The sequence below is a fragment of the Peromyscus eremicus genome, chromosome 15, assembly GCF_949786415.1.
Source record: "Peromyscus eremicus chromosome 15, PerEre_H2_v1, whole genome shotgun sequence".
NCBI classification, from domain to species: domain Eukaryota; kingdom Metazoa; phylum Chordata; class Mammalia; order Rodentia; family Cricetidae; genus Peromyscus; species Peromyscus eremicus.
Genome location: NC_081431.1, coordinates 9,795,383 through 9,819,695, shown reverse-complemented (window position 1 = coordinate 9,819,695; position 24,313 = coordinate 9,795,383).

Sequence of the window (24,313 nt, the reverse complement as noted above, 5' to 3'; positions counted from 1 at the left end):
TGTAGCTGGAGTTTTCCTGGTCCTGCCTGGCCCACGGTCAAGACAAATCTCTCTCACCCGCCTGTCCCACAGCTGCTCAGACCCAACCAAGTAAACACATAGAGACTTATATTATTTATAAACTGTATGGCCATGGCAGGCTTCTTGGTAACTGTTCTTATATTTTATATTAACCCATTTCTATTAGTCTATAAGTTGCCACGTGGCTCATGGCTTACCGGTATCTTAACATCTGCTTCTCATCGTGGCGGCTGGCAGCATCTCTCTGCCTCAGCTTTCCACTTCCCAGAATTCTCCTGTCTCCTTGTCCTGCCTATACTTCCTGCCTGGCTACTAGCCAGTCAGCACTCAATCATCCACAGCATAGCATGCTAAATATTTTTCCATGTTCTTAGAAAGCAGTTAATCTATTGCATATATGAATGTCGACTGTTTATTAGAATGAAGTTAATTACCTGTTTTTATGGGATTTTAAAACTAACTTTTGAAGTGTCCTCCTATAAGCCTGGTACTTAATCTTTGCAATAACAAGACAGTTGAAGTAGGAGGTGTCATTTCCCCAATTTTCCTGTCGAGGAGGTAGTAGCTTAGGGACGAGTGACTTGCCTAAAGACCGGAGGTTAGGTGGATGAGTGGTGCTTCATTGAGTGGTCTTCACATGGCCCTGCCCTGATAGAGGGAATTAGACCAATCAGAATCCACTCTGCTGCCACCACCCTCTTTAACAGAGGCTCACCCTGCTCTATTTTGATCGTGCCCTCAACATACTCTTGCAATGCCTCTCGGGGCTGCCTTAATTAGTCGTTGCCATGACTGAAGACCCGGCAAGAAGCAACTTGAGATGGGTGGGTCCTCTGGCCATCGGTTTAAGGGATCCTTCCCTTATGGCGGAGAAGACACAGGGGTAGGAGCAATGCCTCAGCTGCCCGGAAGCAGAGTGAACAGGAAGTGGTGTCAGGCTGTCAAGTCTGAAGGCCCATCCCCAGTGAGTTCCTGAAGCAAGGCTCCACCTCCTGAAGGTTCTACAAATTTCCTAAGAGCACCACCAGCTGGGGACTGGGTGATATTAAAGCCAGCACTGGCTGATGGTGCTGGTTACCAGCAGAAAAGTCAGGGGTCACGGAAGAACCCAATATTAGTTTTAGAGCTTTATTAGGAGGGAAAGGGAAAGAGGGGAGAGCCAGGCCTGGTGGGGAAGGGGGGCAGGGTGGGGTGAGGTGAGGGGGAGCAGAGCAGAGAGGAAACAAAGAGAGTGGGGGTCCACCTCCGGCTTTTTAAGGCAGGGATTGCATGACCACTCGGCTGGTATGTAGTCGCCAGTGCCTGCTGATGATGTAAGACGGGAGACACAAAACTCCAAGCTGTGCATGTACAGGATCCTAACACCTAGTATTCACACACACACGAGCACATATGACATGCAATTCACATTCAAACCATCAGTGATCTCTGTCTTTAAAAAGTTACATAATTATTTTTTCAGCTTAGGGCTGGAACCTAAGGCCACCAGCGTGCTAGGCTATCCCTTGTGCCGAGTCATCTTGGATACTGTTGCGCTTTCTTCCTGTCTTTCTAAAATCCTATATGGACTCAAGTGGCCCTCTTCCTGAACCCTCTCTTGTTGTACACGTTCGTTTGAAAGGCTACCTGAGCCCTTAGTGAGGGAAATAAAAGCAAAAGAATAGGCTAGTCATTACAAATCTACGTCTATTGCTCTTACACATCTTTCCGGTAGGCTTCTCTGTTCTAGCCTAGGAGGGATTTATAGTTACAGCACTTGACAGTGTGAGTACTTTATCGTTTACAAAGGCATTTTCCTTCACACCTGAAAATACTTTCTGCTTTCTATGTTAGTTGGAAAAGGCTTTAGCTCGAAAAGGCAAATGAACTCGGCCTTGCACACAGTGTTGCAGCAGTCCATCTCTGCACACTGAGGCAACAGAAGCATTTCAGGTGACAGGGTCCCTGCTTCCACAATGCCATTGCCACCCACAGAAAGCAAAGCCTTCCTTTTATATTAGGTATCCAACAGCTGGATGTTTTGGTCAGGAGCTGGCAGGTGAGGTAATGGTACTTTCGTGCTAGCATTCCAAGCTAAAGAATAATGACTTGGCTGGAAACTCTGTGCTAGACCCGGGTAGCCTGCGCGGATTAGCAGATGCATTAGTTATTTCCCCCACTATAGTTTGCTCCAGTTCCTTTGACATGTGTGGACGGTTTATTTCAGCTTTTGATGGCTCAGGGTAGGGGTGTCCACTCAGCTCTCGGGATGGCCAAATAGAACAATCAGGCCACATAACAAGTGGCCACATTTGTGCCTTCCCCAGGGCTCATGTGAGCCCCAGAAAGTGTCGTTTCTTAGCAGGAACCCACTGTGCTTCTGTATCTTTCTCCTGAGCGTCGTGAAGGGCCTTGTGCAGCCGATGATGATGGACTGCACATTGCTCATTTTTGTCAAACTCTTCTCACCTTTGGCAGTCATTTTGTTTTCCTCACCAATGTCTAATGTCTATTTTACATTGCTACGAAACCAGTGAAATCCCCTTATAAATCCCAGGTCATGAAGCAAAAGCAGCAGTATGATGCTGTTTGTCAAATGTCTCCAGTGACTTCTGCCTCTTCTAATTAGCTTGAAAGTGGTCAGTGGCTTAAAAGCCCCCTGGATAGGAATCAAATCTATCTGAAAAATGGATTCTGGGATGTTGTGTTCGTGAGAGCCTCAGGCTTAATTAGAGGGTAGGTGTGAATGCTCAGATACTCCCTGGGTGCATCCAGGGTCCTCAGGACAAAGGTCATTTTCCTACCCAGGCATTTTGAACAACATTTCTACCTTCCTTTGTTCCTCCTCCCTAACCTAATACACTAGGCATTATGTATTCCACTGGGGCCTGGGACCATTACTCACCCTGGTTCGCAGGCAGTGGTTCTGTGTCATCACAGCCGCAGCATGAAGGTGAGAACAAGAAGCCTGAAGCCGAAGGAACATGATGGAAAGAGAAGAATGCAGAAGGCAGAAGAGATTCTCTGATGGCTCTGTCAACTCAATTTCTCACTCCTCCTCAGCCACGGGTGTGTCCTGAAGATGGATGAGCCGAGGTGCGGCTGGTAGAGAGAACAGCTGCAGCTGCCATCTGGGTACCATTTACTTGCAGCTTCATCACTCAGGCCAGAATCTCCTCCAGTTGTTGTGGTTACGGAGGGAAAGTGAGGACCTTGCTGTTTTTGCTTCCATCTCAGAGCTATTGTTTCAAGCCTTAGCGTCTCCCATAGCCTTGGCTCATCATCAAAGAAGAGTCATTTGACCGTGGGGCGAGGTGGGTGGAGGACTTTGTTGGTGAGAGCTGAGGAAGCTCAGACACGAACCATCTTATGGAATGCATTAAGATTAGATTTATCCAACTCACACTTTTCATATTGTCTGTTGTTCTTTCTTTACAAACTGCAGGACTGTCTAGAAAGATGGTGCCTTGCTGGGAAGTGATGTCAGTGTTTATGGCTGCCTGGTGCAGAAACACCTGGAAGAGATGGGAATACCCCATGCATTGACTAAGACTCATTTGGGTGGTAGGAAAACACCAGGTTTTCTTTGACCTCTGTGACAGAGTTGGTAGGTGTCTCTACAAGTTCAGCCAGCGGGTTCTTCTAGACTAAAGATCAATCAACAAATGACTCAATATGTATAAAAAAATAAGAATACCTGTCGTTCAGATATGCAATGCGTTTTTATTTCATGTCCTTACAATTACTACAAAATTTGAGGATTTGCTGTTTGTAAGGCATCAGAAAGAGAACATTGAACAAGGAATCCCTGGACCCCCATGTCAACGTTCAGTTTAATGGCACCAGTAAGGCCATGCTCTCAGAGCAGATCTGGGAATGTCGAAACATCAGCATGAGCTTAGATGCAGGGATTTCTAGCCTGATTTTCTAAATATTTATATCTCGGTCCCCACCTCATTTCCCCCCTCCTATTTCTTGTTGAAAACTAAACATCTGATGAAAATGTCATAAACTCCAGGGCTAGCATTTCCTAATGGACATTTATTCTTCCTACTCAGATGAATACCACCACGATCATCAGTTGAGTTTATTTCTGTTTTGGACTGAAACTGACTCTTGTGTTTTATTGGTTGACATCTGCTGAATCCCTATGTATATCTGAGAACCAAACTGTTTCAAGGAAGAAGGATGTCAGAGAGGTTGAGAGTGGGTAAGTTTTTTTGTGACGTGAGAATACTTCTTTGTAGCCACAGTACTGACGGAGTGTGAGAAGGGCCTCCCCCTCCTAGGATTTTGATCAGTGACCCCAGATATTTTACTACTGTTCTCAAGTCTTAGCAAATCACAGAGACAGAGATAGAGAGAGACAGAGAGACAAAGCGAGGCATTGATTGAGATTGCCATATCTTTTCTGGTATCACAAACACTCTTTACCTGGCCAACGTGGACACATTCCAGTATGGGTTCAGATTTTCAGCTTTCTTAATACATTCTGGGTCAGTGTTTCTATCCCCAAGGAGACACTATCTGCGGTGAGCCATGATCCAGATGGATTTCATTTTACCCCTTAGTTTATGGCCCTTTAACCTTTAAATATCCAGAGAAGAGTTTAAAAATGCATTGGTAAATATATTCATTTCTTTCCTTGAGGTTTGGAGGGAAGCATTCTCGGGGGGAGGAATCTAGGATGTTGGTAGTTGGATGGGGTTCTGGGGGAGGGATAGTAGACACATCGACAGATCATTTTGAAGCTGCCAATCAACAGAAATATAAACCAAGGCACATATGCAATTATACATTTTAAAGCACTTTAATGTCTTAAAATCTCTTGGTGTTATTAGGCAGAGCATGGAGAATCCTGAGGAAGAAGGGGAGGAAGGATTGTAGGAGCCAGAAGGGTCAAGGACACCACAAGAAAACCCACAGAATCATCTAACCAGGGTTCCATAGGGACTCACACAGACTGAATCAACAATCAGGGAGCCTGCGTGGGTCTGATTAGGCCCTTTGCATTTATCTATGTTAAGGTTGTATAGCTTGGTCTTCTTGTGGGACTCCTATCAGTGGGAGCAGGGGCTGTCCCTGAATTTTTTTTTTTACCTGCTTTTGAGACTGTTTTCCTCATACTGGGTTACCTCAACCAGGCTTAATGAGAGGTGAAGGCAACTTAATGTGCTATGTTGAGTTGATATCCCTGGGAGGTCTGCTGTTTCCTGAAGGGAAATGGAGGAGCAGTGGATGGGGGTGGGGTGGGGGAGGAAGGAATGGAGGAGTGGAGTGAGGGGAAGCTGCAGTTAGGAAGTAATATATGAGAGAAGAAAAAGAAAATCTCTTGGTGCTGAGGATTGAACTCAGGACTTAGTGCATGCTAAGTATACACTCTGCCACCAAGTTACACCTCTAATTCCTAATTTTACCCCTTTAAAGTAGCCACACTATTGACAAGTAAAAAAAAAAAAAAAAGAAAAACAAGATACACTTGATTTTAAAACAGCATTTTATTACATTGAATATGGCCAAGTGATATCTTGTTGGTCATAATGGTTATGCCATCAACATGAAATTAGTGATGAGATATTTTAATCTCTTCCTGGGATGAATCTTTAAAACTGGTTGCAAAAATTGTGTGAAGTATTCATGTAGGTGGACAAAGAGGTAATGGATTTGTACAGAACATTTCTCTGTGTAGGGCAGTATAGTAGCAGTCACAATCTATTATGGTCAACTTTCTAAACTTCTAAACTACTCTGTAGTATGACTCTCCTTGTCCCATTTTACAGTATTATAAAGTGATCATGAAGCTGTTTTCCAAGCTAGGGTGTGGCAGTATTGTGTTCCCCAAAATATTGTGCACACTAATAAACTTATCTGGGGTCAGAGAACAAGACAGCCACAATATTAAACATAGAGGTTAGGCAGTGGTAGCACACGCCTTTAATCCTAGCATTCCAGAGTCAGAAATCCCTCTGGATCTCTGAGTTCAAGGCCACATTGGAAACAGCCAGGCTTGGTGACACAGCCTTTAATCCCAGAAAGTGAGCCTTTAATCCCAGGGAGTGATGGTAGAAAGCAAAAAGGTATATAAGGCGTGAGGACCAGAAACTAGAAGCATTTGGCTGGTTAAGCTTTCAGGCTTTCGAGCAGCAGTTCAGCTGAGATTCATTCTGGATGAGGACACAGAGGCTTCCAGTCTGAGGAAACAGGGTCAGCTGAGGAATTGGCAAGGTGAGGAAGCTGTGGCTTGTTCTGCTTCTCTGATCTTCCAGCATTCACCCCCAATACCTGGTTCAGTTTTGATCTTGTTAATAAGACCTTCCAAGATTCCTGCTACACTAGGGTCTTCTCAGAGCAACATTTAACTAATTACCAGGACAATGGGGTGGAATAGCCACCCTAGGAGGGACAACAAGCCAGAAAAAGTTAACTAACTTGCTCCGAACCATAAAGCTAATAAATGGCAGCATATCTAATATTGAAGGCCAGATTTGTTTGCCTCAGATGTCAATGCCTAGAATGTTTTGATATTCCTTCCAGAATTCTTCTTAATCCTTTTGAGGAGGGATTGGGGGAACTGAGCTAGAACAGGAAAGCAAGGGTTGGCCCCTTAAGATCGCTATGCTTGCATTCCTGGATGCCGCTTGTTCCTGAAGACCTTTCCACTATTGTAAGTGTTAGAAATGCCCGAGAGAGCCAGCCCAAGAAAGAATACCCAGGTGGGCCAATGAGGGAGAAGAGGAGGGAGTCAAACAGAGGAAAACACCAGGATCCTATGAAATATCCACCCCAGACTCTCTTGGTGGACTCCCAGTTCAGGGGCCCCTCCCATCCCGATGGGCATCTGATGCTTGCTCTGGATAAAGTTTGGTGTTTCTGCCTTTTCCATCTCCTGTTAATGGCCGTCTCCACTCTCTGAGTCTGCAGCTTTCATTTTCTCTGCATTCGTTGCTTTCACTTTTTTTTTGGCACTTGCCACTTTCTGTTTGAGCTTTTATCTTTTTCCTTTTGTCTTCTTCCTGGCTGTCCAACTCTTAGTTCCACGGAAGGAACTTGTCAGAGCCCCTAGATGACCAGTCCTCACCCAAGACCCGCATAACTGTTTGTTTGACTGGTCTGAGGTGTCTTGGTCTCAAAATTTGTTGGTGACACCATTCCCCATCAAGCAAAAGATTCCCGGAGGTTGTTACTATACGTAGAATGTCCCCTCCACAGAAATTGCATGCTCTCAGAGGCTGGGGGCACACCTACTGTTCTGAGCCGGGAGGAAGCCTGGTTAGCCTCTCTCTAGTCATCTTCATGCAGTAGCAGGTGGTAACAGCGAGAGGGTCGAAAGGCCCAGCGACTTTCTTTTCATTCCCTGGGTCACCAAAATACTTTCTTTCTTGAAAATCTGACTGGAATCTGTTCACAGGTGAGTGATAAGACTAGGGATGAGCCGGGCGGTGGTGGCGCACGCCTTTAATCCCAGCACTTGGGAGGCAGAGCCAGGCGGATCTCTGTGAGTTCGAGGCCAGCTTGGGCTACCAAGTGAGTTCCAGGAAAGGCGCAAAGCTACACAGAGAAACCCTGTCTCCAAAAAAAACAAAAAACAAAACAAAACAAAACAAAACAAAAAAAGACTAGGGATGAGTAAAGAAAGAAAGGGAGTCGTGTGTCTTATTCTAGAAAACTGTTCTCTCTCCACACCTCGCTACTGAGTGTGTTTGTGTGTGTGTGTATGTGTACGTGCATGGTGTATTTTCCATAGCTAGCATTCTTCCAATTCTCTGGATACCCATTTGGTGTGTTACAATTCAGTTTAATTTTAACAGTCCCTTCTGACTCTCCCCACTTCAGGTGCCAATGACAAGGTTGGATTTCTTACTTCTGACTGCCATTGTGACTAAATACATTAATACAAACAAAGCAATTAAAACAGTGTCCGGCACCTCGAGATCACTCAAAAACTTCCAACCGTTATTCCTATCTCAGACTTTTCTTGTGGTGTATTTTGATTTTCTGAAGTCATCATTAACTATCTTTTCAAGGAAACCCTATAGGCACCCTTGTACTTGTAGGCCATATGCACAGCATGTGCCAAGATGCTCTGAGTGCCTGGGCATCCAATTTAGGGTAAAAGATTACCTTCCTATCTCTCCATTTCCAGTTCTCAGTTATGTCTCATATTTGAACATTTTTGTGTTCTCTGAGCACTGGCCATGTTCTTCTATTCAAAGGGTAGATCATTTAAATTCAGTAACTGCATACTTATCATAGGACTCGGAGAAAGCTATTTCTAGATGGCATTTAAAAAATATGTCCCAACATCAAAATATCCTTATGAGGACTGGGGAGATGTCTAAAGCACATGTTGTGCAAGCATGAGGACCTGAGTTCAGATCTCCAGCACCCACACCAGAAAGCTAGATACGGTCAAGTGTAGATCTATATATAACCTTAGTGCAGGAGGAATGGAGACAGGTGGAATCCAGGAGCTCAGTGGCCCTCGTTAGGCAGTCTGGCTCATCATAGAATGACCAGTTCCATGAGAGACCCTTTCTAAAACAATAAGGTGGGAAATAATCAAGAAAGGTGTTGCTAGAGTTTTCCTGCCTGGCCCACAGTCAGGACAAATCTCTATCACCTGCCAGTCCCACAGCCTCAGACCTGACCAAGTAAACACAGAGACTTATATTGGTTACAAACTGTATGGCCATGGCAGGCTTCTTGCTAACTGTTCTTACAGCTTAAATTAATCCATTTCCATTAATCTATGCCTTGCCACATGGCTCGTGACTTACTGGCATCTTCACATGCTGGTTGTCATGGTGGCGGCTGGCAGTGTCTCTCTGCCTCAGCCTTCCACTTCCCAGCTTTATTCTCCTCTTTGTCCTGCCTACACTTCCTGCCTAGCCAATGGCCAATCAGTGTTTTATTTATTGACTAATTAGCAACACATTTGCCATACAGAACATCCCACAGCAGAAAGGTGCTGGGTGTTGACTTCTGGCACACACACTCACACACACACACACACACACACACACACACACACACACACACACACAGGTACATGTCTCTTTTTACCCATATATATCTTTGTGGGTTAGCTTTCATGACAAAGGAGATACCTAAGGGACATTGTATACCTCTGTGAGTGGCTTCCTTCTTCCTACTCTGGGATGTTAACTTGAAGAAACACTCTAAATGCAAAGGAGATATCACAAGCAGAATGCTACACATCAAGTTTATTGTTTCTGTTGGACACATTTTAGAGCAGCCTGTAACCTTAGAATGGCAGTTTGAGATCAGTCTCTCTATTCTAGATGGCATTTAAAAAATGAGTCTTTCCCTACAACTGAAAAATCCAGGGCCTTATCTGTCCTTTTTGCTAATAGTTGGTTGGAAACATTAGCCACACAATTGCTGTGGGATAATGCTCTTGTACACTCTAAAGATTTGTCATTCGAATTGGTTTAATAAAACACTGATTGACCAGTAGCCAGGCAGGAAGTATGGGCAGGGCGAGCAGACTAAGAGAATTCTAGGAAGAAGAAGGGTGGAGTCAGGAGTCCAGCCAGCCACAGAGGAAGCAAGATGAGAATGCCTTACAGAGAAAAGGTACCCAGCCATATGGCTAAACATAAATAGGAATATGGGTTAAGTTAAAGTGTAAGAGTTAGCTAGTAACAAACCTGAGCTAATGGCTGAGCATTTGTAAGTACTATTAAGCCTCTGACTGGTTATTCGGGAGGAGGCAGGTGTGAGAGATTCATCCAGCTACACACAATAGCAGACATTGACTCTACTCAGATTGTCCTCAGATAGAGAAAGGTTGAGTCTTCATTTGCCTGAGAAAGAAAAAGATGGGAGCCACTGACAAGTAGCAGCTGTTAGGGCATTCCCAGGTTATGCTTCTGAATATCATAAAGTAGGTCTGTAATATGATACTGCCAAGTACCCCCTGGAGGAGAGATGGAATAATCTTCTTCATGTTCAGTCCATTTGTAGCAACCCTAGGGCTGGGCAAAGATAAAATAAAAATGCATTTACAGTCCTGGAAAAAAGAGGGGGAGTGCCATCTCCCTTGTAAAACCAGCTGCTAACCCCCAAATTGTATTTCTTCCAGAATAATATTTTACTTTATCTTTGATCATTATAAATTGTTCCTTTAAATTTTTATTTATTTATTTATTTATTTATTTATTTATTTATTTATTTATTTATTTTTTCTTGCTTTTTAAGGTACTGATTGAAAAAGCAGTTGGTACTCCAACCCACCGGGACTTAACACAGACTTATTTATTGAAAAACACTCAGAATTAAAACTCCTCAAGTACTTCCCCTTCCACGCCTCTGAACCCACCAGGGTTGCCATGTGGAGCTGTCTGCAGAGAGTTATGGGCAGAGTCGGGTAACCACCTCTGGCTGCAGACGCAACTTCCCATGGCTCCCAGTGCCAGGTACGTTTGCTTACTCAGAGTTTCACTTGAATAATAGTGTGTGTGTGTGTGTGTGTGTGTGTGTGTGTGTGTGTGTGTGTGTGTGTTTGATTCTGAGTTATGAAGAGCTGGTTTGGAAACTTTAGGGAGAAAAGGCCCTGGGGAGGAAGACTGAGGAACAGGGGAAAGATGGCCAAGTCCTTCAACTGTTGTAGCTCTAGAGATGGGTCTTGATAGTGGAATGCCTGGAGACCTCAGCAGCGGTAGGTAGATCTTTTCACTGTGTGAATATATGAACACAGCATCCATGATAAAGAAGAGTGAGGCCAGCATTTTGAAGCTGCTTTCAGAATCAGCTAGGCGTGGTGGGCCCTTGTTAATCTAGCAGCTCATTCCGGGGCCTGGAACAGTGAAAGACAAGGTTCCCTCCCTTATTTATCCTGAAGCATCTTCTTCAAATCTGAGGCATTGTATGTAGCTGGCATGAGAACTGTAAAGCCGGAAGCATGGGGATCATTTTATTAGCAGTAATAACAATACTAACAAATAAATTACTAACAATAATAAAACAATCACCAACAGTTAGGATTTTATGGATCACAAAGCATTTTCTCATTCATTATCTCATCTGAGATAATGACCATTTGTCACAATCCAGCTGGCACTGAGAAGAATCAATACACTCATTCTAAGATCAAAGGAGGGTTTTTCTCTCAGCCCCTGGGAGTGTCTAGAAAGTGAATTGCCCAGGGTATTGACTTGGCCACCCTAGAGAACACAGGAGGGAGGGGAAGGAATCAAAGGGAGGATCAGGATGTGATACTGTTATGTGAAGCAGGTTTTTTTCTTCCCCCTAGAATTTTAACTGCACCCGTGGGATGTAAGGGGATGGATAGATAGATCAGATGGTCTTTGAATGCTGTTTTCTGTTGAAACATAAAGCGACTCTGTAAAAAAGCCTGTGTTGTGAAATATTAAATGTTTGGCATGTGTTGTATTTGTCAAATGAAATTAGTTATATAAGCAGAACTTTTTAGCATAGTTTCCTTTTGTCCAGCATTGCAGAAAGGGTCTAGTGAAGAAAGGCAGTTGTGAAAAACCACTCCCAAAAGAAATATCTACAGATTGGGGAGACGGCTTGCCATGAGGAGCTGTGTGTAGATCCCAGTACCCACATAAAAGTGGGGCATGGGGGTGCACATCTCCAATCCCAGAACTGGAGGAGATGGAGGATCCTGGCTAGTCCATAAGCTCCAGGTTATGTGAGAGACCCTGTCTTAAAAATCAAGGTAGAGAGTGTCAAGTACAAAGGAAATTCCAATTCTCCAAACTCCAAAGATCCTGAAATGGGATCAACCCAGACTCTAGGAGGATTTCTGGCAGTTAGATAGATGGCAGCATTCCTTAGGAACTTGGGAAGTCAATTCTCCTCTACCACAGGATTCATCTTCCTTACCTCTGACAGAAGGGACATATAGCTACCCATAGTGCCTATTATTATATCAAAGCCCAGGCTCGCCTCTAGGCTCCCTCAGTATCACCAGTACCTGTTACACATTTCAAAGTCCATGCTGGCATCCTAGCCCTTCTCACCTCCTCCCCTACCCTAAATTCCCTCCAGCTCATGATCTGTCCCCCACCCAGCTACTCATTCTCCATGTAACCCTGCTGTTCTTGCTGTATTTCTTCTTTCCCTCCCCCTCTCTTTCACAACGTTTTCTCTACTCTCTATCTCCTGTTATTCTCTTGTCTCTTGCAGATTTGCTGGCAGTGTCCAATCTGCTGGCCATGTTCTGTCTACTTCTTTCTCTCTCTGCTCTGTGCTGTCAGGCTGTGCTCTCATAGCTACAATAAAAACCTTCCCCATAACCATACTGTGGAGCAGTGGAGTAATCAGTTCATACAAAGAGTGATAGAGGAAGAGACCCGTCACTGACCTTTAGTCTATACAACCCCCCACACCCACACCTACATAGACATAGACACATGAGTACATCACACACACACACACACACACACACACACACACACACACACACACAGAGAAGAGAGAGAGAGAGAGAGAGAGAGAGAGAGAGAGAGAGAGAGAGAGAGAGAGAACATCAAGAAATAAAAGTTACTGAATTCTAAAAAAATGTACTAAAGCACATATCAAATTCTCATGATCGAGGGCTTTGTAAGGATGGAGAGTTTTGTTTTTTTCTAACTTGTCATTGAGTTAGATAGGGAATGAAGCCATTGACACATCTTATAGATGGAGACTTGGGTGACAGATAGCAATCTTCCTTTTAACCAGCTTTTCTGTTCCCAACCAATCTCATCCTACCTACCCTGTGTCGAAGGGAGAAATCTTTTAAAGAAGATTTCATTTATTTTTAATTATGTGTATATGTATGGGTATGTATGCATGACTACGGATGGCTTCTGAGCCTAGAAGAGGGTGTTGGATCCCCTGGAGCTGGAGTTACAGGCAGTTGTGAGCCTCCTGGCACTTAGGACTGACCTCAGGTCCTCTGGAAGAGTACTAAGTACTCTTAATGGCTAAGCCATCTTTCCAGTCCCAAGAAACAGGTCCTGTAGACAAAGCTTCAGTGATAAATTAGTGAATGGAATACCAACCAGTTAAAAGTAAAAGCTGGTAACAATTTGAGAACAATCTCATGCTTGCTGGCTTATGCTGTGTTTAGAGAGTGGGATTATAGTCAAGTGAGAAAAGTCACAGACAGATTTTGCAAGAGGTCACCTCTTGTGTTTCCTCACAGCTGTGCAAGAGTCAAATTCTGGCTATTCTCAGCTGCACAGTTCCCAGGGCTGCAGAGTGTCACTGAAGGACACATCCATGCTGTTCCTTGATCCAGGAAGGTGGATTTGCATGACTGGTGACTGGGAAAGAGGAATAATAACAAAGCCATGCTCTCTAGCGGCAGACATTTTTGAAAAGAGTGATGTGCCAGGTATGGTGTCACATTCCTACAGTCCAAACACTTAGGAGGTGTAGGCAACAGGGTTGGGGGTTCAAGGCCAGCCTCACCACTTAGCAAGGCTGAGACCAGCCTGAGCTACATGGATCCCACCTCGAACAAAATGAAAGAAAACATAACCCCAAAAGAGACTATAAAAGGAATGATGTGATTTGGCAAACATTAGGTCTCATGAGAAATCTAAGAATTGATTACACATTCTTAGGGGCTCTTACTGTGTGTTTCCACTAAGAGTGGCATGGCATATTTATTTTCAGGCTAAATTAAATTTAAAAGCAGGGAAAATTGAAGACATCATTTCAAATGACATGGTTCTAAAAATGGAAGAAGAAAAGTTGGCGACCTTTCTGAGAGTTCACCACACTCACCTTCTTTACTGAGAAAGTCACTTCTAAAACTAAAATCCCTCCTGTTGTCTCAACTGTGTTAAAATTCCTTTAAAAAATGTATGGGGACTGAGGAGATTACTCAGTGAGTAAGTACACTTGGTGTGAAAGCATGAGGACCTGTGCTGGGGATGTCTTTCTGTATGCTGTGAATGTGTTGCTCTGATTGGTTGATAAATTAAATGCTGATTGGCCAATAGCCAGGCAGGAAGTATAGTATAGGTGGGATAAGCAGAGAGGAGAGTTCTGAGAAGTGGAAGACTGAGTCAGAAGACACGCTGCCAGGAGAAACAAGATGTAAAGATACTGATAAGCCATGAGCCATGTGGCAAGGTATAGATTTATAGAAATGGGTTAATTTAAGATGTAAGTATAGCATGAATCTTAAAGGTTCTTATTAATAAAATCAAACCTGAGGCCAGTTATTGGGGTGAATTCTGGAAGATCAGAGAAGCAGAACAAGCCACAGCTTCCTCACCTCACCAATTCCTCAGCTGATCCTGTTTCCTGAGACTGGAAACTTCTGAGTCCTCATCCAAATGGATCTCAGCTGAACTGCTGCTAAAGGCCTAAAAGCTTAACCAGCTAAAAGCTTCTAGTTTCTTGTCCTCATGCCTTATATACCTTTCTGCTTTCTGCCATCACTCCCTGGGATTAAAGGCTCACTTTCTGGGATTAAAGGCATGAGTCACCACCATGCTTGGCTGTATCCTTGAACACAAAGAGATCCAGGTAGATCTCTGCCTCTGGAATGCTAGGATTAAAGGAATGTGCTACCACTGCCTATCCTCTACATTTAATATTGTGGCTATTCTGTCTCTGACCCCAGATAAGTTTATTAGGGTGCACAATATTTTGGGGAACACAATACCACCACATGTAAGAACTGGTTAATAGTTAGCCTGAGCTAATGGCCAAGCAATTTTAATTTTAATATGAGCTTCTGAGTGATTATTTTATAAGTGGGTTGTGAAACTGCAGGGGCTTGGCAGACCCAGAGAGAAACTTACCAGCTACAGACCTGAGTTCAAATCCTCAGAACCCAGGTAAGAATCTGGGTATGGCTGAGTGTGGGCCTGTAACCTTGGTGTTGTGGGAGGTAAGATAGGAGTATGGCTCGGGCTTACAGGCTGGCAGCCTTGCTCCAAGCTAAGTGACAGAACAGGATGGCTGATGTTTTCTTCTGACCTCTCATATGTATCCACACAGGTATGAATATACTACACTATACTACACACACACACACACACACATACACGCACACACACATGCACATGCACACGCACACACACTATGTTGCAGTTACCTTCAACTCCTAAGTTAATAAGCTAGTAGTCAGTGCACACTCTCTTCTGCCTTCCAAATGCTTAAAGGTAGCTTATAACACAATGAGGACCATTAAGACAGCACCTATGGTACATCTCAGTGCTCATATGTTGGGCCATTAAGACATCAGCATCAGTAGACACAGAACTACTACCTGGTTCTGGGACCCTTGTTGCTCAAACCATTTTATCATGCATGAGTAGTGTTTGCCTCAGTGGATTCAGGAATAAATTGCCTGCAATTTGAGTTAATGATGAAAGGTGGTTTATGATACTTTTGGCTTTACAATGATGTGCGCTACAGACTCGATCCTTTCCTCTGAGTACTTCTTCAGGGTCCGCTAACATCCTTACAGAACTTTCTCCTGTGAGCACGAGACCTGTGCTTCTCCTGAAGCTTGGGATTCCTCACTCATAACAGAGACCCGAGATTTAACCAGGACATTTTCTCCTCCCAGGCTCAATCTGACTCAACTCTGCTTTTTCACTTTATTGCTTTAAATTCAAGACTCTTCATCTTGCAGAGAAGCTGCCTCTGAGGTAGCTTATTCCAATCAACTTTCAAAATAGATTATTTCCACATTCTGATCAGTTCTCTACACTGCAGCCCAAGTTAGCTTTGTAAACCAGCCTGTTTAAAGACTACACCGGACTGCTATGTCACCTTCAGAAATGTATCTAAGGCTCCAGTAAAGCACACAAGATCCTCCTCCTCCTCCTCCTCCTCCTCCTCCTCCTCCTATCTCTCTCTCTCCTTCCTTCCTTCCTTCCTTCCTTCCTTCCTTCCTTTCTTTCTTTCTTTCTTTCTTTCTTTCTTTCTTTCTTTCTTTCTTTCTTTCTTCAGGATCTCACTATACAGAGCAGGTTGAATGCTGGGATTAAAGTCATGCCTCACCATGCCTAGAGAGCCAGAGGTGTTAATGTGCTAGAGGTCTAAGCGAGGTTGTGTGTGTATGTTTGTATGTGTGGGGTCAATGTGTATGCATGTATACATGGAGGCCAACTGAGGTCAACCTCAATTGTTCTACAGGCACTGTCTACCTTGTGCTTTGAGACAGTGTCTTTTACTGAGTCCCAGGGCTGGCCAATAAGTCAAGGCAGAGTGGCTAGCAAGCCCTAGATATCACCCTCCCATCTCAACCTCCCCAGGTCTGAATTCACAAACATGAACCTCTGAGCCTTTGAATGTGGGGCTGGGGCTCCAACTCACTGAGCCATCTCCCTGCCCCAGCTCCGGCTCGTCATCAGTTTCCCATGGCTCCCCAGTTGCAGTCCATCTCATCTGTGTAACGTCCTCGTTGTCTTTAGTCATCAGCACAAACCCATCTTGCCCCCTCAGGGTCTGTGGTCTCTGGTGATGTCAAGTACAACACTTGCTGGTGATAGGCAGTTGCTCTCTTACCCAAGCCGTGTCTGGGAATCTACCTGTAGGAAAAAGAGGGGCCCATTGCTTCTGGGGTTTGGGGTATTTGCCCGACTCTGGGTCTATAGACCCATCATTCTGGAGTAGGGTAGAAACTGCCTTTGCTGGAGTTCAGCAAAGACATTGTGCTTACAAAAAGTCACATCAGCTGTTATTTCCTTTTTTTTTTTTTTTAAATTGGGACACTCACCAAATGTTTGATCTGAAATTCTCTATTTCTTCAAGCCAGCTGGAAGATACCACAAGTTGCAAGAAAACACCAACCCACCAAATTAGCCACACACACAAAGAATCTGATGAAATCTTTATGGACCTCATTCTGTTCCTCACTTTACCTTCTACCTACTCGAGGTTTATTCACCTTCTTAACTGTCTTTTGAATTCAAGCTCTGGTCCAGACTTTCCTTTAAACTTATTCCCAGGATCCTGTAACAACAACACATTGTTATATAAAATATCTTTGTTACATTTTTTGTACATTACTTTTGTTACATTTGTTACACATTGTTACATTTAGTATCTGCACGATGTCCTGATTGGCACCGCAGGCTCTGTAGTGTCAGACAGATTTGCATCACATCCCTCCAGAAACAGGGTCAGGAGACATCTGAGTTAATGTGTTATCTACCTGGGCGGTATCAAGAAATGACTTACTGACACAGCCATTCCTTTCCTGGCCATCTACCGAGAGGACAGTATCATAGCACAGAGAGAGGCAACCATCCACACTCACTGTTGCTCTGTTTACAATAGAAAATGGAATCAGTCGAGATGCCCATTAATAGATGAATATCTAATGAAAGCATGGTCCATATATACAGCAGAATTGCATTCAGCCACAAAAATGAAATTATGCAATTTCAGGAAAATGGATGGAACTGGAAAATATTATATTAAGTGAGGTGACCCGGGCTCAGAAAGACAAACACCATATGTTCCCTCTTGCACGCAGATCTTAGCTTCTAATTTTTTGTATATGCATATTACATGCAAGTGAGGGAGGGTGGATGCCAGGAAACGTGGAAGGTGCCTGTGTGAGGGGGCAAATTACTCTCAGAAGAAAATTACCCTGTAATTAAATTTCAGTAAATGTTATCTATGCTCTATTTAGAAGGCCCCAAAAGCCATGATTGATTGGATTAGCATCTGGCCATTTATGAGATACTTTAAATTCCTGATTATGCTCAGTTAGGAATTGCTGTTCCAGTTCACTGCCAGATGCACTGCGCCTTCTAATTGGTAATGCTACTGAGAATGCTGTAATATTCTGCTCGTTTCCACACAGTTTAACCATTTCCTTTGAGATCCAGTTGTTTTAAATTTTAATTTTGATGGATTTCATATTTCATTAGGTTTCATTATATAAACACTAATCACGAAAATAGAACGTGTCTAGAATAATGCTTCACAAGTGAAATTTCACAATGTCACATCACTGAAGAAGATGTGAGCAATTCCTCATCCTGTGGGAAAAATGTTCAAAGGCTTTAGCAAAACCTCCTGGAGCTAGGACCTCTCTTAACATACCAGGACCAATTGCTTCCTCCCCTTACGCTAATCCAACTGTAATCCTTTCTTTACGCTATTGTTCTTGTTAGTATCATCTTAAGTGCCCACTGTTTTCTACTCTCACTCTCTAACTCCCATCCATCCATCCATCCATGTTGCCTACAGCATTCCCAGCCTCCTCAGACCAAGCAAACCGCTCCTTTCTGTGGACTCACTCCAAGCCCATGTACAGTATCAGGCTTTGTGTGATGCTACAGTGATTCATAAGGCATTTGTGTTCTTAAACACTGTGAACTGTGTTGAGGTAACCACCAATTATACATTATTTATTTTGTGTATTTCTAAAATCTGTAACATAATAGATTTTGTGTTAAAACATATTTATGGAAAGAAAGAAATGGCTGATTGAGAAACATCAAGAGGAATAGTGAAGATACAAGCCAGTGATGCTCACCCATTACTCATTGCTGGTTCTCAGGCTAGGTCATGTGGCTCTCATATCTTCTGTTGGAATCTATGATTCCAACTCTTATTGGACCTGTGTTTTTTTTTTTTTTTTTTTAAAGATTTATTTATTATGTATACAGAAGAGGGCGCCAGATCTCATTACAGATGGTTGTGAGCCACCATGTGGTACCATGTGGTTGCTGGGAATTGAACTCAGGACCTCCGGAAGAGCAGTCAGTGCTCCCAACCTCTGAGCCATCTCTCCAGCCCGGGACCTGTGTTTTGAACACTGGTCCCAGTTAGTGCTGTCTTAGAAGCCTTTACGTTCTTTAGGGTGTGGGAGTTAGCTAGTAGAACTGAACCACTAAGTAGGAACCTTTGAATATTATAGCCTGGCCCCTGGTTCTAGCTACTCTCTGCCTCCTGGTGCTCTGTTGGCTGAAGCTGCCACCTTACACTCAGTGCTGCCCCACCATACTATAGTGGACTGAGATCCCCTGAAACTGTGAGCCCAAATAAACCTTCTTTCTGCCAGGGATGTTAGTCATAGCAATGTAACAGTAACTCATATGCCTTCTGCTAAGTATGGAGAGTGTTTGCTTAGTTATCAGTTAAAAGCTATGGGTAGGAAATAGTTTTCAACTCTGCTCATGTTCTTGAAAAGCCATAATAAAAATTTTGATGTGCTATTTAACAGCCTTACCTTATAGAAGGTCCTCAAAGATGCTGTGAGTAAAGAATGACTTCCACATCTGGTTGGAATATCTTGCTGGCAAATCTGCTTTTAGTCTCCCTGTTGATCAGTTAGTTTTGATCCATTCCTAACCCCAGCAACGAGCCCCTGTCCTCAACCCACTTTGCAGGAAGGGCAGTGGAAGGGATTGAGAGGGCTCTGGGCCAGCCTTTCTTAGAAGAATTCTGGCTAGCAGTAGGAATACTAGGGGGAACTTTGCTTTTCACTGCAGTAACAGTGCTGTGCTCTCTTTGTCAGAAAGTCCTTTCTTGTTTAAGCTGAGGTTTTTTTCCTATTTGGCTGTCATAAATGTCTTCACGTTTCTCAGACTGTATCTTCAGTCCTCCATTATTATTACTGTTATTATTTTTAGATATAGCATCTCATTGTGTTTCCAAGATTATCTCTGAACTTGGGGGCTCCAATGTTCTCCCTACCTAAGCCTCCCACACGGCTGCCTTAGCGCCCCGCTTCCCTCTTCCGTTGTTCAAGATTACATTTTCAAGACAAGACCATCTCATGTCTAATTTCAGTCATGTGAATCCCTGCTTACAATGAAGAAAATAACTCAAAACTTCAGTTCTGACATCAGTGACAACAATGTTTACATGTGATATTGGCACGAGAAGAGCATATGGCATTAATAAGTTTCCCCTTAAAAAAGAGAGAAACTATTTTCACTTTGGCCTTCTACAGAAAATTAGTAAGGGTTGCCTTTAAGCTGATATTGGAAAGGGAAAGAAGAGAGAATGTGTGTAGAGGGAAAGGATTGGAGAAGGGTGGGGAGAAGGGACTGGAGCCCAAGGGGCAAAGTGCCTGAACTAGACGGATTTATGAGTCTGTTATGTGTTACAGAGGAGCCACGGCACCCACAGATTCTAACAAATGAACCGGCCACTTTGCAGTTAGGGCGCCATGCACAGGGTTGCATCAGAAGCTCCGAATATTGGGCAGCGTCGCCAGCTTTTCTGCTTACTGCTCCTTAAGCAGTGGGCCGACTCCTGGGCCTGTGCTGTGAAATGGACGGAGCATTCAGGGAGTTGACCACTGGTGAAATTTGCCAGGACTTGTATAAAGGTTCCAATGAGGCATATCCATAGCTAGCGGTGCCACATAGACCCAGAGTTTTCAGTCGACTGGCGAGGCCCTGGCTGGGTAGCTGCATCTCTAGCTTCTTCTTGCCACACCAGTCTACCTGATGGAGGACTCCAGTTTTAAAATTGAATTTAAAACGTGTGTGTGTGTGTGTGTGTGTGTGTGTGTGTGTGTGTGTGTGTGTGTGTATGTGCAAACACACGTGCAAATAAGTTAAGAGTAGGATGTGGATTTGAAGTTTGACTAAAAACCTCACTAGCTGAGAGACTTTTAAAGAACTTGTTTAGTTCTCTGATTCACAGGTCCTTATCTTGTAAAATGTGAGGGTCGGACTAGACATTTCTTCCAGTGCCAGGAAGTCAGACCTGAGTTTTATCCTGAATAGACCATGAGACTTGGAGTTATGATGTTCATGGTGTTACTTGGTGTGGATATGTGGTTTTACTTTTATGAAGTGGGCATTCGGTTCTTTGGTTGCTATTACTCCAATTTGACAGGTTATGGAGCAAAAGACTGATGCCTGGTTTTTAGCCTCAGGGTCACTCTGGGTTTCAGCTTCAGACTTGAACTGGTACCAGATCGAATGTCCTGGTTAGAACTCTGGGTTTCAGACTCCAAACAGCTGTAGGTCAGCCCAGCAGGTGGGGTAGATGACAGGCTGGCAGGTGGGGAAGGGAACTGACTCTGGAGGTCTGTTAAGTGGCACTTGGGGTCTAGCTCCTTCCATGGAGGAAGCAGGGGAAGAGTTAGGGGTACCCTGTGTCTGTCCGTGGATGGCTAGTGAGTCCCAAGAAAATGAGATGGCTGGGAGGAGGGGCTGAGACATGCAGCTGAGGCTGGGTTAGGGGTGCTGGAAAGACCAACATGAAGGAAGGGAAGGAGGTACAGGTAGCCTACCTGGGTCCCAGTCAACTGTGGTGGTGTGGGGACCCAAGTAGAGAGCAGTTCTGCATTAGGCAGGGAATTGTGAAGAAAAGGAGATGGGCTGTGAGAAGTGTCTAGGGAGAATGTTTGAAGAACTAATGAGTGACCACAAGGTCTTGAAAGTTCCAATAAATCAGAACCCGGGGCACGGAGTCAGAGTCCGACGACTCTTGACAATTCAATGCAAGCATGTTTCTGATTACTGCCTTTCCCCATTCTCTTCCTTCTTTATTTCTTTCTGTTACTTCTTCCTTCAATCACTTTCCCTTCTCCAGCATCATGGCTGCTTAAGAACATGGTATTGGAGGCTACCACTTGGCATTTGTTGCATGGTCAAGGTATTGGGACAAAAGTTCATTTGAAGAACTTCAAAGTCTGCTTTACTTTGAGTGAGGTTTACATGTTTTATTTATACCATCAGACATTTGCCTGTGTGTATATGTGTACATGTGCTTATGTGTGCATTCTCATGTGTGCATTTGGAAGCCAGAGGATAACCTCTGCCATCATCCACCATAGTGCCCGCATTACATGCTACCACCTACATTTTCTTTTCTTTCTTTCTTTTGTTTTTTGGTGGGGGATTATTTCTTACATGGGTTCTGGAGACTGATTTCAGTTCTTTATACTTGCAAGACCATCGCTTTACTTACTGAGCTCCCGGCACCCCCATTTGCCTTTTTTGTGAGTGGTTACAGAAGCAGAGAACATCTAGAAGCCACTCACTATACCTTCCTGAATGTTATATTAGAAGAAAAAACTTAGAACCCATCTGAGAGTGGAGGGTATCCAAGAGTGATGTCATCATTTACCACCTGAAGCCGGTTGGGTGTGTTTGCTCAGGGCACTTGTGTCTTTGGTCTCCTTAGTTCATGTGTGGGTCAGAACTGCACAGTTCTTTTAATATACATGTGAATATCTATCAAAATTTCACTGAACTAATAAATCCACAGCAGACATTCTGGAGGATTTGTAAAGTAATGAATAGTACCATTTGAAAACTCCAACCTGGTTTGCAGGCAACCCACCTCGGTCAAATATTATCCAGGTCACATGTGTAAGAAGAGTACTTTCCAGGCACCAAACTTTGTACCGAGGCGGAGCAGACCAGCTCATGGGATGCTTAATGCTCAGGTCCAGGAAAGGGAGACTCTGGCTCAATGCCTCAGTTCATAGCTGCTTGCACTGGAATTAGAGAGTGAGAAAAACCCCAAGATCGGTTCAATGAGGCAGTTGCCTTCTATGTATCAGAGTATGGTGGCCCCCATGGACTCTTAAAGCGAATTATGGACAAGGTGTTTGAAGTAGTGCTCACTGGGAAACAATGAGTGACTCCAAGTCATCTTTTAAGGGCTCATGTGATTTACCAGCATGAAGGTCCAGGTGTGGCAAGGAGGAGAGCAGGTCACACTCTTAGATGGTGGCTGTGGGACTTAACAACTCAGACTTGGATGTGCCTAGCACTGCTGAACTCAGACTTGCTCCCCTCTCACAGAGTGCCATGTATTTTCAATCAGTCGTTTGAAGAGAGCGAGTGTCAGCCGCTTGGGCGAGCTGCAACTTCAGGGTGCACACACATTCTAGTCTCATTTCCCTTGTTCTGTCCAGTAGCTGCTGATTTTGGCTCCCTGGACAATGAAGAGTTTGGTGTCAAGAAACTGAGGTGGTTAGGTTTCTAAGCATCTCTGAATGTGTATGCAAGCCAGGGTCAGGAGCAGGAGCAGAAGAGACTAGAAGGTCCCTTGGAAGGATGAGGCCTGGGTTCTAACAGAGACACTTTTATTTAATGGAGCTTTAAATATCAAATATAAAAAAGATGGAAAGAGAGGAGAGAGAAAGAGACAGAGAGAGAGAGAGAGAGAGAGAGAGAGAGAGAGAGAGAGAGAGAGAGAGAGAGAGAGAGAAGAGAGGCTTAAGCATGGGGAAGCAGGAGTCATCTAGACCATTTTTATGTCTCCCTGTTTCCCCAGGAACCTGACAACATGTTTCCCTTAAAAAATCTCTCCCCTTCCTGCCTACCTCACTTCTCTACCATTGTCTGGTGGTACATTCCTTGTGGAAAATCATGACCAAACCTTGGTGTCCAAAGTAGCTATTTTCTGACTGGGCATGGTGGCTCACATCTTTTTTTTTTTTTTTTTTTTTTTTTTTTTGCAATTACAAGATACATATCTTGTAATTCTGCCCAGCCCCTGTACCTGAGACACCCTGCCACACATGCTATATATAGTTTTCACGTATAAGCTTCCCTGCATTTATTGTTGTCTGTTTAATCTGCTTTTTTTTTAAATATTTATTTTGCAATACAATTCAGTTCTACATATCAGCCACGGATTCCCTTGTTCTCCCCCCTCCCGCCCCTCTCACCTTCCCCTCCCCAGCCCGCCCTCCATTCCCATCTCCTCCAAGGCAAAGCCTCCCCCGCGGACTGAGATCAACCTGGTAGACTCAGTCCAGGCAGGTCCAGTCCCCTCCTCCCAGGCCGAGCCAAGCGACCCTGCATAGGCCCCAGGTTTCAAACAAGTGGCTCACATCTTTAATACCAACACTTGAGAGACAGAGGTAGGTAGATTTCTGGGTTTCCACGCTTGGCTGGTCTACAGAGTGACCAGCCATGGTCATACACATAGTGGAGCCATGGTCTACATGGTTCCAGTCAGGGCTCCATAGTGAGGCCCTGTCTAAAAACAAAAAAATAGCTATTTTCCTGAGAAAGGGAAGAAGACCTTCTCAGAAGTAGAATTGAGGATCTGTTATACACCTTCCTCTGCTTAGAAACTTGGTTGCAAAGGACTCTGGTGCCTTTCAACACCTAAAACAATCTCAGCACAAGAGTGAGGAGCGGGTGTCGGGGGAAGAAGTGCTTGTTCTGCAGGCATGATGATGTGGGTTTGAATTCCAGCACCTGTGTAACAAAAGTCAGGCATGGCTACGCGTGCCCGTAACCCTGGCAACACAGTGCAGAGACAGGTAGCTCCAGGGAGCATGAAGCCAGCCGGCTTTGTCCAAATAGAGATTTTTGGTTCAGTGATGAGCCCCCTCTCAAGGCAATAAATCCTAGAGTAAGACATT